General features: G+C 45.5%; 1 pseudogene; it reads right to left on the bottom strand.

The window, feature by feature from the left end:
- Positions 1-8,375: 8,375 nt before the first annotated feature.
- On the bottom strand, positions 8,376-9,363 carry LOC135051080 (uncharacterized; annotated as a pseudogene).
- Positions 9,364-19,562: the final 10,199 nt, after the last annotated feature.

Genomic DNA, 19,562 nt, shown 5'->3' with positions numbered 1-19,562 from the left:
ATTTGTGATAATTTGAATATTTTAGTCTGAAAGCGTTTTTTTTTTTGTTTATTGCTTTTTTTTGTTTGTTATTTTTTTTTTTTTGGGGGGGGGGGAGGGTTTGGGTGCCCAATTACTGCCTTGCCCCTGGTGACAAAAATCCTGGTTTCGACCCTGGCTAACTGCACCCACCCACTAAACTTTTCCTGCATCACAAGTGGAGTTACAACATAAATGCATATATGTGACTGTTCTGCTCTGGAGGCCGGTGCAGTGCTAAATATCACAACGATCCATCTGCAAAACGGACTTGCGTCCATCTCTGCACAGCCCCTGAATCTGTCTTCTTACAGACAGGGGCGTAGCCAGAACTTTGTGGGCCCCATAGCAACATTTTGCAGGGCCCCCTTTCCAAATGCTTTTAGAGAGTTACCTCTTTACAGCTGTTGTTGATTTTATTCCCCATAGTAGTGCCCTAGTTAATTTTCTGAACCATAGTAGTGCCTTAGTTAATATTATGCCCCATAGTAATGCCCTAGTTCATAGTATATTACATTGTAGGGCTACCAGTTTACATTATGCCAAATAGTACCCCCAATTAACATTATGACTTACAGTGTCCCCAGTTCATATTATGCCACATTACAGTGCCCCAGTTCATATTAGGCCACACTACAGTGCCTCTGCTTCCTATTGTGCTTCATTACAGTGCCTCAGTTCATATTATGTAACATTATAATGCCGACCCAGTTCATTTTATACCACATTACAATGAGCAGGTCCAGGGGCATAATTAGATATATTGTACGACCCAAGTCAGCACTTTGAAAGGGCCCCTATGTATCACCCAATGGGAAAAAAAATGTATATACCACATGAAACTCTGACAGGGAAGCGGGCCCCTCTTAACTCTGGGCCCCATAGCAGCTACACTCCCTGCACCTATGGCAGCTACGCCCTTGCTTACAGGTAACCGGATGATTTCTGTTCAATGAAAACACCCAGTTGTGTAACTAGGGGTCCGCAGCCACTGCGAGCGCTTGGAGGCGCACAGGGCTACGGGGCGCCCTAGCCACCACTGATTTCTGCTGGGAAGAAGGGACACGGAGGGCACAGCGCGCGCCTCTCCTGTGTGTCCCTCCTTCATCTCCGGTGGCAGCGGCTTGTCTGTTTAATGAAGTGCTTGTTCGTGAGCTCTGATTGGCTCACGAACCGGTACTTCATTAAACAGACACGCCGCTGCCACCAAAGATGAAGGAGGGTCACACAGAGAGGCACACACTCCTTCACAAAACTGCACAGCAGTGGGGGAGCCCAGAGGGGGGCGGGTTGTACCTGGCACTGGAGGGGAGCATATTTGGCACTCTTGAAGGGGCATATTTGGCAATGGGGGGGGCATAGTTGGCACGGGGGGCAAATTTGGCATGTGGGGAGCATATTTTGGCACTGGGGGAGTGTATATGTACCTGGCACTGGGGGGAGGACATATTTGGCACTGGGGGTATATGTGTACCTGGCACTGGGGGGGGGGGCATATTTGGCACTGAGGGCATATGTGTACCTGGCACAGTGGGGGAATATCTGGCACTGGGAACACAGCAGTGGCAACAAGCATTACCCCATGGTTACAAGCACAACAACCAGCTCATGAAATCCCTGGCAACAAGCATTACCCCCTAGGAACGAGCGTGACACCCAGTGCATGAAACCCCTGGCAACGAATATTACCCCGTGGCAACAAGCTTGAAATCCAGCACATGATACCTCTGGCAACAAGCGTAACACCTACCGCATGAAATCCCTGGCAACGAGCATGACACTCTGAGCATGAAAACCCCTGGCACCGTGCATGGAACCCAGAGCATGAAACCCCTGTCAACGAGCAGGTAATTTAAAAGTAATTAGAAGCCTTACTGTAGGACTTAATGTGTAATGTGCATTGTGGTGTGTGGCATAATGTGTCACAGGCATTACGGTGTGTGGCATACAATATCACGGGCATTGTGGTATGTGGTATAATGTCTCAGGGGCATTGTGGTGTGTGGCATAATGTATAACGGGCATTGCGGTGTGTGGCATAGGGTATAACGGGCATTGCGGTATGTGTCACAGGCATTACGATGTGTGGAATACTATATCACGGGCATTATGGTATGTGGTATAATGTCTCAGGGTCATTGCAGTGTGTGGCATAATGTATCACTGACATTGCGGTGTGTGTCATAATGTGTCACAGGTATTGTATGTGCTATAATGTTTCAGGGGCATTGCAGTGTGTGGCATAATGTATAACGGACATTGCGATGCCTGTCATAATGTGTCACAGGCATTATGGTGTGTGTCATAATGTGTCGGGGGCATTATGGTGTGTGGCATATTGTGTCATGGGCATTATTGTGTGTGGCATAATGCGTCGGGGGCATTATGGTGTGTGGCATATTGTGTCATGGGCATTATTGTGTGTGGCATAATGTCTAAGGGCCATTACAGTATGTGGCATAATGTATACTGGGCATTACTATACGGATGAAAAATGACAAATAATGTAAGGGGCATGAATCAGGATTATTTTGTTTCCTGTGGTGGCCAACGTCTGGGCGTGCAGGTTGCAAAACTGGGGTATAAGGTAGTCTTTTCCTGCAATACCACGCCCCTTCATGCAAAGTCATACCTCCCAACTGTCCCGATTTCAGCGGGACAGTCCCGCTAATTGGACACTGTCCCGCTGTCCCTCCCATGGGTCGCAGTGTCCCGCGGGCGGGGGGGGGGGGGGGGGTGGCATCTAACAGCACAAGGAGGAGAGCCGGGGGCTGTCCAGCAGCTCATGGAGCACTGGACACGCCCCCAAAATGATGAAAACGGGTGTCGCAGCAACAGGCCATGCTCCCTTACCGAGAGGCCCTGCTCTCTGCCCAAAGCTCTGCCCCCTTTTCGCCCGCAGTCGCACCTTCGGCGCAGCATGTCCCTCTTCGAAAAAGGACAGAAGTTGGGAGCTATGGCAAAACCACACCCATTTCAGCAAGGCCATGCCCCCTTTCACACGCAGATTCACCACTTTACTACTGCCCATTATGGGGGGGGGGGGGGGGGGGGAGATCATTTCTAGTTTCTAGTTACGCCACTGAACACACCACATTTTTCACAGTGCAATGCAGCTTTAAAGTAAAAGTGATCCTTTCAAAACTGAAATTAAGAAACACAATATCCAATTTTCTGCCTGCTCAACAGCTGCTGTGTTGCTAGGAAGAGATTATCTACTTTCCTATTTTAGTGAGATGAGCGCAAGAGCAGGGAGGCTGGAAGGTGGGAGTGATCCTAGAGTTCTAGCAGTGCGGCACAGCTGCCCGACACACACCTGCCAACCCAGTATTTCAGGCTATCAGTCTTTCTGAGGAGCTGACCTGCTGCTGAATGAAGGCTATAAATAGACTGTTATTGTAGCAACCAAGCAAATAGCAACAAGCAGTAGCAAAGCATTATTTATCAGCATTACACTAACAGACCTTAAACTGTGTCTTATGAACCACACGTAACAAGTTCCTACAGACATCACAATCGTACAATCATATCAAGTTCTTGCACTGCTGTGTTTTGTTTTTGAGTATCAAATTTTAGATATTGTTTTATTTATCGGTTATATATAATATGGTACTGTGTTTTGATTTTGGTTTTAGAATTAAAGATTATTTTTTATTTACATTTTTACAGTTGCATACAAATAAGATACATCAGACCTATTACATTGTTTTGTTTACAACGAGTAGAAATGTTTTATTATTTTAAGGAAGGGAAACTATAGTATACTGTATCTGACAAAGACAGTGGTTCCCAAACTGTGTGCCTAGGCACCCTGGGGTGCCTCAGGACACTAGCAGGGGTGCCTTGGATTGGTGGTCCAGGACCAATTCAAACTATTTTTGGTCAAAGTAATAGACACAACCAGTGCTTGTGGCTGCCAATTATAAAATATGAGGACAGAAGCAAATATTGTCCTGTACCACACTAAAGAAACTAAGGATGACACATAAACATAATCTACTTATTTATTTTCTAAAATTCTTAAAGAAACTTTTGGCCTAGGGGTGCAGTGAAAAAATTCTGATACTCTAGGTCGCCATGATTAAAAAAAAGTTTGGGAACCTCTGGACTAGGAGATTCCTGCCCCTGCCTGACTGGCTTCATTTAGCAAGCGTGTAATGCCCCTTTCAGCCCGCCAACTTGTAACCCGGGTTATTGCACATGAGTGTGCATAACCTGGGTTGCTGTGCGGTCTGAAAGGGCCCAGGGGAAATATCCCGGGTTGAGCATCCCAGTATTTCAACCGTGGTAGCGACTAGGGTTTTACACGGTTTCAACTCAGGTCGCTGTGCGGTGTGAATGAGTTGCCGGGTCGATGTGACCCATTTCCCGTTCACACTGTATGGACGGGTGGCACTTGGAAATCATCTGATCTCCGAACGCCACCCCTGCACACCTCCCTGCTGACGTCACCCACCGGGTAATATGCCAAGCTGCTGACAGTAGTGTGAATGGGGCTCAGGCAGTCTGTAAGTGGTATTAGTCACAATATACATCCATTGTTAAACATAAGAAGTAGTTTGCTTTCTGATAAAAGAATATGCAGTTAGCTAGCTAACTCTTGGTGGATTATCAACAGTATTATTATAATTATTATTATTATTATTATTATTATTATTATTATTATTATCATTATGCTGCAGGAGGCATCTTCATGCATCTGTGATCCGAGTGCTGCGTCTGAAGCTGTTCACAACCCTTGACTATCCGAGTAAGCGGAAGCTTACAGAGGTGGCTGCACGGGCCCCATCGCCTCCCCCCAAATGCTGCAGCATATCAATCATGCTGTGGCTAAAGCGGGCAGTAAGCGATCACTCAGAAGCTTTTCTGCACATGCGCAGAATCGGTCCTGCGTAATCACAGTTCCCCTACCATTGGGTTAATACATAAACCATCAGGCCCTCTGTGTACATTATGCATGTTGTTAGCCTTTATGCAAACAATTTACATTAAAAAATCTGTTGGGCAATTAGAAGAATGAATATAAATTAGAGAAGTAATACAGTGTAGGTCATTATAACGGGAGCAGTTCTAAGATGCAAAGAAGAGGGAAGTCTATTTTTCTGCCAATAGGGACTCAGCAAAAGCTTTTCCAGCTTCAGCGAAGCCTTCCAGACTTTGCTGAGTCCTCGCTGGGTTGAAGCACAATACACATGCACAGATGAATGTCATGTTTGTGCATTAATCATACAGCCAGCAACATAATGGTGGATGCTTTTTATTAGATACCGACAGAAATTATACCTTGGTGGTTAGTGTACTTTCTTGAATTAGTTGCTTACAATCTATAGGAATAATAGGGGTAGTGTTTTGTGTAGTCCGATGATCATGTACAATCACAAGGCAATAACTATGAAGGGATTATATTGTTTGAAGAGGGGACTCTCTTCTTTCAACCATGGGTGCCATGACGTGTTTGGGTGAGTATAGGGGAGATAGGGAAACTTTCAGAGTGCTCCACATCTCTAGAAAACTTTAGTTTTCCACATTGCACTGCTGGGTGATATGCCTTGGTGTTGCCAGGTGATTACCACACAACAACTAATAATCCAGATCCTCCAGCATGACCGCTTCCACCAGAAACAAACTGCTCTGCTCTTGGACTTCTTACATAGTGTATGATTAATGGAATTAATGGAAACCAGGATTGTGGAGATATATACATATATATCTTTCACCACATCCACAACAAAAGGGTTAAGCAATAGTGATAATAAACTAATTTTATTGGTTCTAATAAAGTATGGCTTAAAAATAGTTGTTTTGCTGTATTTATATAGATACAAAATATATGCTGCACATTGGAAGCTAAAGAGGAAGTCCCCACTGGAAACCAGAAATACAGTGTTGGTTCCACACTATAAATTCTTTCTTGTTTGGTGTTTGTGATTTATTCAACCTATTGCTGCCATGTTTTGTTTAAACAACATTTTGTCAAAAGGGAACAGAAATAGAAGAGTTGGAGGTTCAGAATGGAGGTGTTTTTCCTCTCCAAGGTAGGCCTTCCCCTGGTACCAGCATAGGAATATTAAATACTCCATACTCCATTAGGCTTGCAAGGTGCCTGAAACGGTAATGCTGCTGCAGAGCTATCCAGAACTTACTAAAGAGGCTGCCAGCAGCCCAGCGCTTTTTGGGCAACACCAGGGATGGCCTTTGTAGCAGCATTAGCATAAAGTCACAGACACAACTGGAGTAAAAGATGCAAGGAGGCCATAACTGCCTCTGTCTCAGAATCACGCCCTATGAGAAGTGAGTAAAAATTTCCCGAGCTGGTTTTCCATCACAATCTGCCCCTGCTTTAGTGTGATGTCATGTGTTTGTGGGTGGGGCTGGCAAAGGGCATCATAGAGCCCTGCTCCATTGCTGGTTGGTTATGACTATGTAGCAGTGCAGAGTTTTGTGGCAGCTTACAAATAAATGATGATGATATGACCTGCAGGTTTAATAACCGCAAAGTGTGTAAAGTGCAAATACAGCAGGGGTAGTAGTGTACTATTTTAATTTTAAATAAACGGGCTCAGGAAATCTTCCGACTACATTCTCTGAAACGTAACTCAGTGACATGGGCAGAAGCTTTCTGCAAACAAAAGAATTTAAAATTATCACTATATATCTCTTTCTCTTCTCTTCTTCTATATGGCTGTTGTTACCTTACTCGAACACTTCTGGTGCCAATTCACCTCACTCCATTCACATGCCTTCCAACATTTAACATTCTTAAATTGGTACAAAACCAAGTCACTTCTAATACAAGATTTGGCGTGTGTCATATTAGGGGCGTGCTAGTCGCTATAAAGTAGATGAGGCCACATCCCCTGAAAAAACACAGTACAATAGCCTATGGGAGGGGCTGCATACCATGCACCCAGAACAGACTCTTCCACTGTGTGGGGCCACAGACCCCCCTTTCCCTTTACCAATTGCCAGTGGAAATGGTTTTTGAAAGATAGCATTGTGCCATAGTCTTTGCTATCTACTGAGCATGTAACATCTTTATGAAAACATTGCAGCAAAATAGCACAGTAAGCAGTAGTGTGGGGGTCCTTTGCACACATGCCTGCCATTTGTTAAAATGGCTCTGAGTTGGGAGGAGGGGGGTACACATTCGTGACTGGTGTCATTTTCACTGTGAAAGAACATGGAACCCCAATTAGACTATTGTGTCTCCTCGCTTCGCTCGCCATGTTTCAGGCTGCTATTCCCAGTCATAGTCCACATGGACAGTAAAGTATGAAAAAGTTGATTCAAATGCTAAAACCACCCAAAAAGCTGCGTCAAGCATAAATGTGTCGACCATTTGAACATGTCGACCTTTTGTGCCTGTCAACCATAAGCACTTTTACATGTTGACCTTTCATGCCCCACACAGTAATGCCCCTGACACCATACTATGCCCCCACAGTAATGCCCCTGACACCATACTATACCCCCACAGTAATGCCCATGCCCTGTCACCACACTATACCCCCACAGTTATGCCCTGTCAGGGGGGTCCTGCTCTTTGTCAGGGTAACCCCTCCCTGGCTGCAGTCGCGGGTCCATGGTCCCGGCAGGGGGTGCTGTACACGCCTGCCTATTCAACCATTTGAAAATGCCCCTCTCTAAACTTCCACCGCCTCCTCTAGCATTTAAAATAACTGTCTCCTCTGAGGTGGTGGCCATTTAAGGAGGGACCTTTTCAATACTTCCAGCCAAGGCCCTCTCAGTAGCAGCGGAAGCAGCGGATGGCCGGGGCCTTCCACACTCCCTGGCCCGGGACATTTGTGCCCTTATGGTGGCCCTGCAGATACCCTCTGCAACATTGCTGACTTCTCTGCACATTTACAAAACCATATTTTTGGAACTCATGAACACTTAAGCATTGAGCACATCTAAACTAGAGCTCATATAGTATGTAGGTTCACTCAAATCCATCAGTCGGCAGGCAAAATTGATGGAGTATAATATTTAGACTCAGTTGGCAAGATTTGAAGGATTGATTAAAACCATGGCGGGGCCATGCGGCATTCGGCCCTCATAAGCAATATCACACATCGGACCTGCTTGTCCGACGTGCGATGCAGGATACGACCCACAGGAGCGCGCATTGTATCCTGTATTAAGCATAAACACATATATGTATGTGGATCCTATGCGATATTGCATAGTGTATCACAACCTAACTGCAGCCAGCCATGCTCCCTCTCAGTCCGGGCTCAGCACTGGATGCCCCTTGATGGCGGGTCTGGCCGTCTTGACTATGTAAGAGATTATTTATTTATTTATTAACAGTTTCTTATATAGCGCAGCAAATTCCGTTGCGCTTTACAATTTGAAATAACAATAACAAAATGGGTGATAACAAACAGTCATAGAGGTAGGAAGGCCCTGCTCGCAAGCTTACAATCTATAGGGAAATAGGCATGTGTACATAAGGAAAGGTGCTATCTATTGCATAGAATGAGAAGACATGTGAGGATATGTGTGGACTGTACAGAGTGGATGCAATTTGATAGGAAGGTTTATGAAAGTTATGTGGGCGGTTCTGGAATTTGGTATGCTTGCCTGAAGAGGTGAGTTTTCAGGGAACGCTTGAAGGTTTGGAGACTAGAGGAGAGTCTTATTGTGCATGGTAGGGCATTCCACAGAGTGGGTGCAGCCCGATGAAAGTCCTGCAATCGTGAGTGGGAGCGAGTAATGAGTGTGGATGAGAGACGCAGGTCTTGTGAAGAGCGAAGAGGTCGGGTTGGGAGATATTTTGAGATAAGCGAAGTGATGTACGTTGGTGTAGTTTGGTTAATGGCCTTGTGTGTGAGTAAAAGTATTTTATATTGAATGCGGTAGAGTACAGGTAACCAATGGAGGGACTGACAGAGTGGATCTGCAGACGATGAACATCTAGCGAGGAAGATAAGCCTCGCCGCTGCATTCAGAATGGATTGTAGTGGTGAGAGTCTCGTTTTGGGAAGACCAGTTAGGAGACTATTGCAATAATCAATGCGGGAGATAATGAGAGCGTGGATTAGAGTTTTAGCAGTGTCTTGTGTAAGGTATGGTCGTATTTTGGATATGTTTTTTAGATGCATGTAACATGATCTTGAGACATATTGAATGTGGGGAACAAAGGACAGATCAGAGTCAAGGATGACACCCAGGCAGCGAGCTTGTGGGGTAGGGTAGATAGTCGAGTTTTCAACAGTGATAGATATCAGGTTGGTACCTACTATTGGCCGGTGGAAATATAATTAACTCTGTCTTTGAAATATTCAGTTTGAGGTGACGAGATGTCATCCAGGATGAGATGGCAGAAAGGCATTCAGTGACACGGTCCAGTACAGATAGGGACAAGTCAGGGGAGGATAGGTAGATTTGAGTATCATCTGCGTACAGATGATACTGAAAACCAAAAGAGCTGATTAGTTTACCAAGAGATGAGGTATAGATAGAGAAAAGCAGAGGACCCAAGACTGAGCCCTGCGGTACTCCAACTGAAAGAGGTAGCGAAGAGGAGGTAGATTCAGAGAAGTGAACACTGAAGGAGCGATTAGATAGGTAGGATAGGAACCAAGAAAGGGCTGTGTCTTTAAGACCTAGGGATTGTAATGTCTGTATGAGAAGAGAGTGGTCTACAGTGTCAAATGCAGCAGATAGATCTAGAAGAATAAGTAGTGAGTAATGGCCTTTAGACTTCGTAGTGACCAAATCATTAACCACTTTAGTCAGTGCTGTCTCTGTGGAGTGTTGGGAACGGAAGCCTGACTGAAGTGGGTCCAACAAAGTGTATGAGTTAAGAAAGTGTGTGAGTCGAGTGTAGGCAAGTCTCTCAAGTAGCTTAGAGAGACAAGGGAGCTGAGAGATAGGGCGGTAGTTTGAGAGAGCATTAGGGTCAGAATTTTGTTTCTTTAAAATGGGAGTAATCACTGCATGCTTGAAGAGTGAAGGAAAAATACCAGTAGAGAGAGAGAGAGAGATTACAGATGTTAGTTAAGGTAGGGATGAGCACCAGAGACAGAGCTTTACTTATTTGTGAGGGTAAAGGATCAAGAGGAGAGGTAGTGGAGAAGCAGGATGAGAAGAGTGATGATACTTTATCTTCATTTGTGGGATCAAATGAAGAAAGAGTGCCAGAGGGTTCAGGTAAAGAACGGAGCAGGTCACTGGCTCCTGAAGAGCATACCATTTAATTTCGATATCTTATCAATCTTCTCCTTGAAGTAGGAAGCAAGATCCTGTTCCTTGATAGTGGCTGGTGAGGGAGGATTCAGAAGTGATTTAAATGTGAGGGAGGATTCAGAAGTGATTTAAATGTATTAAAGAGTCGTTTGGGGTTGGAGGCTTGAGCAGAGATAAGCGTTTGGAAATATGTTTGTTTGGCAGTGTCCAGGGCATTTTTATAAGAATGGTAGACAGTCTTATATGTGAGGAAGTCACTTGAAATACGAGATTTACGCCACTGACGTTCAAGTTTTCGTGTGAGTTTTTGTAGTTGTCTTGTTAATTTGGAGTGCCATGGTTGACATCTAGGCCTATGTGGAGTGTGATGGGTATGTGAAGCCACTTCATCAAGGGCTAGTTCTAGAGTCTCATTAAGGTGTGATACAGCCATCTCAGGAGAGGTGAATGCAGAAATAGGTGAAAGCAGTTGTTGGAGTGAAGTGGAAAGTTCTTGAAGATTAATTGTGTTAATATTTCTGTGGGTTTGAGGAAGATTGGAGGACTTCAGCAACACAGGGTTTGAATTAACGGAGGAGAGCATGCAGGTGATAAGGTTGTGATCTGAGAGGGGGAAAAGAGTGTTAGTGAGTTCAGAGATGGAGCATAGTCTGGTGAATACTAGATCAAGGCAGTGGCCATCCTGATGAGTAGAGGAGTCAGTCCATTGGGAGAGGCCAAGAGAGGAAGTTAGAGAGAGTAGTTTGGAGGCATGAGCAGCAGATTTTGGACAATCAATAGCAATATTGAAATCACCCATGATAATGGTGGAGATGTCAGAGGATAGGAAGTGAGGGAGCCAGGCAGAAAAATCTTCCAAAAATTGTTTTGGATACCCAGGTGGGCGGTAGATAGCTGCAACACGCAGAGAGAAAGGCGAGTAGAGATCCACTTAGCTCCTTAGGTGAGACACCTATTAGCGGCAATACCCTGTGTTTGATACCACTGCTGTTGTCTCCTGCAGTACCACCATTTTCCTGCATCAATCTGTACCTGCTGATTACCAATAAATCCAGCATCCTGGTTAAGGGCTCTCTGCGTGGTCTAACTGTCACTTTCACATCTGCTGTGCGCCTATTGTGACCCACAATCCAATAGGCTATACATTATGTCAATAATACTCTAACACTCATGCCGCAGGGGTCATTACCTAAGGGATGGTGCTAGTAATTCTGATAGCAAAACTCACTTTTTATGTCATTGTTGCTTTTCTTTTCCAAACAATTCCTTTATCTTGCTCCTAAACTCTACTCTCATTCTAATTCAGATGTGATAATCCCTTCACAATACAACAGCCTGGGGTGTGGTTCAGTTGCAAAGTATGTTTAACATCACTGGGAGTGCAACCAGGCCAAAACACAACATATGAGAGTATAGGCAGAGAGGTGGCACACCGCCCCTCCTCCTCTGAGTTTGATCATAACTTCACAGTACTGGACTCAGTGGGTTATTCAGAGATGAACGCAGATTGCTGCATACGCAGCCAGATCTGCATTCATCTCCTCACATGCTGGGGGCCGCTCAGCACATGGCAAAGCCACCCAACATGTGTGAGTTGGGTGTGGTATGGAAGGTAGATAGTAACTAGGTCGACAGTGTCTAGGTCGACCACTATTGGTTGACAGTAACTAGGTTGACATGGTCTCTAGGTTTAGGTTGACAGGGTCTTTAGGTCGACATGGTCTAGGTCGACAGGTCAAAAGGTCGCTATGAGTTTTTTTATTTTTTTTAGTGTTGTTTTCTTTGCAGAGTGACCAGGAACCCCAATTAGTGCACCATGTCCCCTCGCACGCCAGCTTCAGGCAAGGTGCCTCGCTCAGCTACCTCTTCACTCGGCACAGGTTACCATTCCAATCATAGTCCGCATGGACCGTTAGGTATGAAAAGGTTAAAAAAAGAAAAGAAAAGTGAAAAACTCATGTCGACCTTTTGACCTGTCGACTTAGAACATGTCGACCTAGAGACCCTGTAGACCTAGAAACCCTGTCGACCTAGTTACTGTCGATCAATAGTGGTCGACCTAGATAGTGTTGACCTAGTTACTGTCGACATAGAGACCGGATCCCATGTGAGTTTGCCTGCCGACATGCCTTCGCAATTACATTGTGGACCCATCGGAACTAGGGTTGACACCTGGTTGCAATTTTGATTGTGACATCCAAAATGGTCCAGGCCCATCCCCGATCGGGATGCCCCCCCCCCATGCCGCGACAACGCCCCTGAAGCCTGCCGCTGTCAATCACACTTCCTGGATGCGGGTGCAATGGGTAAGGTTGTGTGCAGACCACCTGGATGTAGCCGCTGCGAGCAACCGCGCGGCTGCATCCAATTCTGAATTATGATCAGTTCCAAACAGAGGCATTTTTAAAGAGGAGGGGATCCGTGTGCAGACTCCGTGTGTGGGCCCCCTCCTCTCCTGTAGCCGTCACCGCCACTGTTCGCGCTCTCTGCACTGAGACTCTGGCACAGTGCCAAAGACTACAGCGCATACGCAGGACCAGGGCTGCCACCAGAAATTGTGGGGCCCGGGACTAAAAAAATAGGCAGCCCCTCCCCCCCCCCCCCCCCCCCCCCATCAAGTAGAAAAAAGTCTTACAGCATTGTGTCGGCGCGCGCGCCAAAAAATAGGTGTGGCCAAATGCCACATGGGGCATGGCCAATGACAATGGGGGCATGATACACATATGGGGGGAGGGTAGATACACATGACCCCAATAGTGCCAGATACACGTTGCCCAACAGTGCCAGATATACATTGCCCCACAGTGCCAGATATATATTGCCCGACAGTGCCAGATATACAAATGCCCCCAGAGTGCCAGATACACATTGCCCCACAGTGCCAGATACACATTGCCCCACAGTGCCAGATATACATTGCCCCACAGTGCCAGATATACATTGCCCCAGAGTGCCAGATACACAAATGCCCCCAGAGTGCCAGATACACATTGCCCCACAGTGCCAGATACACATTGCCCCACAGTGCCAGATACACATAGCCCCCAGTGCCAGATACACAAATGCCCCGAGTGCCAGATATACATTGCCCCACAGTGCCAGATATACATTGCCTCACTGTGCCAGATACACAAATGCTCCCAGAGTGCCAGATACACATTGCCCCCAGTGCCAGATACAGAAATGCCCCCACAGTGCCAGATATGCCCCCAGTGCCAGATACAGAAATGCCCCCAGTGCAGATACACATGCCCTCACAGTGTCAGATATGCTCCCAGTGCTGATACACATGCCCCCACAGTGCCTCCCACAGTGCCAGATATGCCCCCAGTGCTGATACACATGCCCCCACCGTGCCAGATTTACCCCCAGTGCTGATACACATGCCCCCACAGTGCCTCCCACAGTGCCAGATATGCCCCCAGTGCCGATACACATGCCCCCACAGTGCCAGATATGCCCCCAGTGCTGATACACATGCCCCACAGTGCCTCCCACAGTGCCAGATATGCCCCCAGTGCTGATACACATGCCCCCAACGTGCCTCCCACAGTGCCAGATTTAACCCTAGTGCTGATACACATGCCCCCACAGTACCTCCCCCCCTCCGCTTCTCACCTGCTGCTGTAAGGGCCCTAAGGGGAGGAGAGCGCAGCGTGCGCCTCTCCTACCCCTCCGTCTCCAGCAGCGGTGTCTATCTTCAATTCGCCGCTGGCCCGTGAGCCAATCCGAGCTCGCAGTCCGGCAGCCAATCAGAAGCCTCATCTGCCGGTCCGCGAGCTCTGATTGGCTCACGAGCCGGCGCCGAATTTAAGATAGACTTTACTGCCGCCGGAGACGTCAGTGCGCGCCAGGCAGCGGTGGCCGGGAGCGGATCGAGCCGCTTGCTGGCCACAGCTGTTGTAGACAGTGAGTCACTGTGACTCACTGTCTGCAGGGACGGCTGCCGCCGGGGGAATATTGTGTGTGCAGCCCGGGCTCTCCACTCTGTCAGAGTGGCTGGGCCCGGGACCTCCTTGATGGCTGCCCTATGCCGGACTCTGAAAAAATGGCCGCCGCGTCATTTTTTCAGAGTTCTGCACATTATAGATACGCCAGTGGCTCCAAACAAGGCACTATCTGTGCGTGGTTTGTGTGCACTCTGGTTTCTTCCCACATTCCACATTCAAATCGAGGCATGGACTGATGCAAATGATTAAGAGGCTGATGTATAATTTACCCTTGATAAGCATAATTTACCAGGGCAGATGCACTAAGCCTTGGAGAGTGGTAAAGTGGAGAGTCAGCTCCTAACTGTCATTTTTCAAACACAGCCTGTAACATGACAGTTATGAGCCTATTGGCTTGTTCTTTTTCTCTCTCCACTTTATCACTCTCCAAGTCTTAGTACATCTATCTGATAGGGCATTAAAAAATAGTTTTCCATCTGTATTTTTCAAAAACCTCTTACAGTTTGATTGCCGTCAGCACACAGCAGCAGAATGATGTTGAACTGTGGCTTAGATATCAGTGGAGAGAAAATGGTCACAGAGCTGTCACGCCTCTCCTCCAGCAGTAGAACAGTACCAAGGTCACACCAAGAGTGACCCCTTCTAGCCACCAATGGACAGCTCCTTCCTTCAATGAAAATGTCATAGACTGCTTCTTCTATATTGAGTCCAGCTCCCAAGTTTAAGTTTAGTCTGTTTGTGCTAAACTGCGCATGTGCTGTGGCTGCTGTGCACACTGCACGTGTGCGCTATCTAAGTGCAATCGCATACCAGAGGGAGACAGCAGCGGCCGTTGGGAGGGTGGTGTTATGGCATTTCGGGGGAGTGTTTGTGAAAACAGGGGGTGGGTCGGAGGATTTTTCGGGTGGCCACGTGACATCTGTGGGGAAACTAGTAAAACTATTTTATTGCTTATAATTGTATGGTCAACTGTGTAGCCAGTTAGGCAGCTAGTCATCATCATGCTTCCATGATAATGGGCCTATATTTATGTGGCGACCCAGAGGTATATTTTGATCGGCCCCATAGTTAATCTGGCCCTGCCCGGAAGTTTTATACTGTAGTACTGGTGCTTGTTGATCAGATCGGATGGAATATGGGAGCAGATGGGCTTGTGTCAGAGCTAGATGCATTCCCCTACTAATAATACAAGTTGCTGGCAACTCCCGCCCCTTCCCCCATAGTAGATCATAGAATAGGCAGAATGGTGCTACTGTCCTGTGACTCATTTATTACAGAAGAACAAGTTTTTCTCCAGTCTTCCAGAATCTGACAGTTGCCGTCCACTCTGGCTGTTGAGATTACACCCATAGTAATAATAACAATAATAATAATAATTTTATTTATATAGCGCTCTTTCTCCAACAGGACTCAAGGCGCTTTACAGATATCAAAAACAGTGCACATGATACAGAGGATTTGAGTAATACAGCAATAGATAAACCACACAGACATAAAAGAAAACCTTAAGCACACAGAAAGCATAATGCAGGATTGGTGTAGGCATTTTGGGTAATAACTTCCAAGGGTTGTGTATTCCACCCTCACAAGGTACCAGGTGCGGCAGCCATCTTGGGCGCTTAGCATAGGATTACCCAGGGTGGAATAGTCCACCCCTAGAAGAGATGACACAAAATGGGGGTGATTTCAGAGTCCTACAGTTCAGAGTAGGGTTCCATCAAAACCATCAGGCCTATGTATTTTTCATCCCATCCACAAGTGTACCATATGGGGCAGCCATGTTAGACGCACTTTGAAGGTTACACTGTGGGATGTGAGCCATACAAGGGCCAAGTTCATATATGGGAAAACTGACGCTTATGTAGTAGTATGATGTACCCTGCATGTAGGGCACAATGGCAAGGTGTGAAATCAGTGGAGGTAAACATTACAGGAAAAACACACAGTGGGGTGGAAGAGAGGAAGGAAGGAAAAAAAAAACAAAACCAATAGCAGGTAACTAGTGGCAGAAGTAGAATAGGGATGACATTATTTTGATGAGGAGCTCATTCTCTACTAGCCAGACATCAGCTCCTCCTTCTACCCTATTACCTGGCTGTGCTACAGCTGGCAGTGGATACCGTTATGTGGATTATCTCAAACGTATAGGAATAACCAGGAATATGGTTGGGGTACTCAACGCTTTACTATAGGGGGGTGACTAGGAGTTAGCGGGCTGCTACACCCTTAGGGGTACTCAAATCCCCTATATATCTCTGTATAGGAAAACCCTTTACAGCGCAGTTAACTTTGAATCTGCAGCAAACACTCTCCCAAAAACAAATGAAACACCAATTACAGTACTTGATATTGCAGTATAAACAATAAAGTATGTGGATGTGTATAGTGTTGTTCTCTGAAAGATGATTACCAGCTCAATCAAATATACCAATTTGGTGTTGATTCTATGATATCTAGATTACAGAAGGTCGTAAATTACCATGCTACGCTGTCTTGGACCCCCTTGATGGACTCTTTTACCAGGCAAAGCTCTGTGATGTGTTTCACAACCTGCCTATAATCTGGATATTGGCCATCACACCCAGTTTGCAGTTGCACACACCACCAGCCGGACATGGGAGGTAATTCAGAGTTGATCTCAGCAGCAAATTTGTTAGCAGTTGGGCAAAACCATGTGCACTGCAGGGGGGGGGGAGATGTAACATGTGCAGAGAGAGTTAGATTTGGGTGGGTTATGTTGTTTCTGTGCAGAGTAAATACTGGCTGCTTTATTTTTACACTGCAATTTAGATTTCAGTTTGAACACACCCCATCCAAATCTAACTCTCTCTGCACATGTTATATTTGCCCCCCTGCAGTGCACATGGTTTTGCCCAACTGCTAACAAATTTGCTGCTGCAATCAACTCTGAAGTACAGTAGGCCCATGATATGAGCCAAGGGAATCCTTTTAAGCATATATTTACCATTTTGTGCTTTTCCATGTTTTATATTGTGCATTTTAACTTGTGTTCCTGACACTGTAATTAGAATTTTCTTTTATATACGTGCGATTGATATTGGGGATCACTGCATACAAGGGATCACTGTGGAGAATCAGCATTAATACAGTGCACTTGGATTAATTGTGAGTGAATATAAGCACAAGTACATTTTTTTTTTTTTGGGGGGGGGGGGGGGTTCAGAGTGTCAGCATGGGAAGTGAACCTTTCCTGTACTTAGCGCATTCAATACGTTTGTTCACAAGAGTGCTGTGAAATAGAAGTTCAGGTTGATAAGTCTGTAAATTCATGTGGAAGTAATATGAACCTATTTTTTTGCTTCAATGTAGCTGATTTTTACTTTAGTTTACTAAATGGACTAAAACAACTGACCTGGTAAAGCAGCAGCTTTTATTATCAGACAGCTAGCCAAGCATGAGAGGGACCTGAAGTTGGAAGAACACCATAATAGCTCATTGCATCAAGAAGTACCAGGTAGGGGGAGCTGTTAAAGGAGTACAAAGATTTAACTGAATTCAATTCTTGAACTCTTCTGTGAGGCTGACTAGTAATGAATTCCGTCATCATTATGTGTCATATGAGAGCAATCATACTGTGTCACCCACATTTGGTGTCTGGTGGTTCGGACAGGTTTATAGAACTGATGCAGTGTAACAGGGAGGCTTTCTCTTTCTTCCTGGCAGAGAGGTGAAGGCAGCCTGACTGCAGACCAAATAATCACACAGGTTTTTAAAAATGCAAACAATTTTATTAGACTGGAGGACCTCATCAGCCGCAACACCACAAGGATTCCAAACAGGGCCAGCTGTTCAGCAAGGAAACATATGTCTACAGTTGGGTTGGGTATGGGTAACATAGTAACATAGTAATTAAGGTTGAAAAGAGGCAATTTGCCCATCGTGTTCAACCTGTATTAAGTTGTGATGAATCTTCATACCCGTTGAGTAATGTTTTATGACTAGTTAACTACTATAACTCATATAACCCCCGGATTAACCATTTTGATATTTTAAATATTATAACCTTGGATATCATTTTCATTCAGAAATTTATCCATTCCTTTTTTAAATCCATTTACAGAGTCCGCCATTATTACCTTCCCTGGCAGGGAATTCCACATCCTAATTGCCCTAGCAGTGAAGAACCCTTTCCTCCGTCGCGTTCGGAACTTTCTCTCCTCCAGCCGCAGCGAGTGCCACTGCCAACGTGTCCTAAACTGTGTTCTTTTAATAAATAATTCCTCTGATAACTCTTTGTAATGCCCCTTTACATATTTGAAGATATTAATAATATCCCCTCTTAGACGCCTCTTTTCTAGTGCAACCTATTAAGCCTTTCCTCATAATCCAGTCCCTCTAGGTCTTTAGTCAGTTTAGTAGCTCGCCTTTGGACCCTTTCGAGTTCACCGATATCTTTTTTATATAGTGGTGCCCAAAACTGAACACAATATTCCAGGTGCAGACGTACCAATGCTTTATACAGCGGCATGATTACATCCGAGTCCCTTGACTCAATTCCCCGTTTTATGCACGCTAGCACCGCTTTGACATTGTGTATGATTATTAAGCCTATTATCAATGAGTACCCCCAAATCTTTTCCAAATCTGTTTTACCTGGTCGTTCCCCATTTAGTCCCGAAATGCATAACCTTACATTTGTCTGTATTGAATCTCATTTTCCATTTAGACGCCCAGAATTCAAGTTTAGATAGATCATTCTGTAAGGACTCCACATCCAATTCCGAGTTAATTACCTTACACAGTTTAGTATCATCTGCAAAGACTGACACAGTGCTTTCCAGGCCTATTTCTAGGTCATTGATAAATATGTTTAACAGTAGTGGACCGAGTACGGAGCCTTGTGGTATACCGCTGACTACTGGGGACCAGGTTGAGTACTTCCCGTTGACCACTACTCGCTGTACCTTGCTATCCTACAAGTTGCTTATCCATGTGCAAATAGTTTTTCCTAGGCCAAGCCCCTTTAATTTTATGATCAGTCTTCTGTGAGGCACTGTATCGAATGCTTTTGCAAAATCAAGGAAGACTACATCCACTGCTTTTCCCTGATCAAAATTATTACTCACTTCCTCATAGAAGCTAATTAAGTTAGTCTGACGTGACCTATCCCTCATAAACCCATGCTGGTTCTTGCTAATAATCCTAGTGGTCTGTAGATACTCCTGTATGCTGTCCCTTAGAACTCCTTCCAATATTTTCCCCACTATGGAGGTCAAACTAACTGGTCTGCAGTTACCCTGAAGATTTTTGGATCCCTTTTTAAATAATGGCACTGCCTCAGCTATACGCCAATCCTTCGGTACCATGCCTGTTCTAATTGATCTATTGAAAATCAAGTATAGGGGTCGTGCTAGTTGTGAACTAAGCTCCATAAGAACC

The sequence above is a fragment of the Pseudophryne corroboree genome, chromosome 2, assembly GCF_028390025.1.
Source record: "Pseudophryne corroboree isolate aPseCor3 chromosome 2, aPseCor3.hap2, whole genome shotgun sequence".
Taxonomy (NCBI): Eukaryota; Metazoa; Chordata; class Amphibia; order Anura; family Myobatrachidae; genus Pseudophryne; species Pseudophryne corroboree.
The sequence above is the reverse complement of the archived record's forward strand: the minus strand, read 5'-3'. Positions and strand labels throughout refer to the sequence as shown.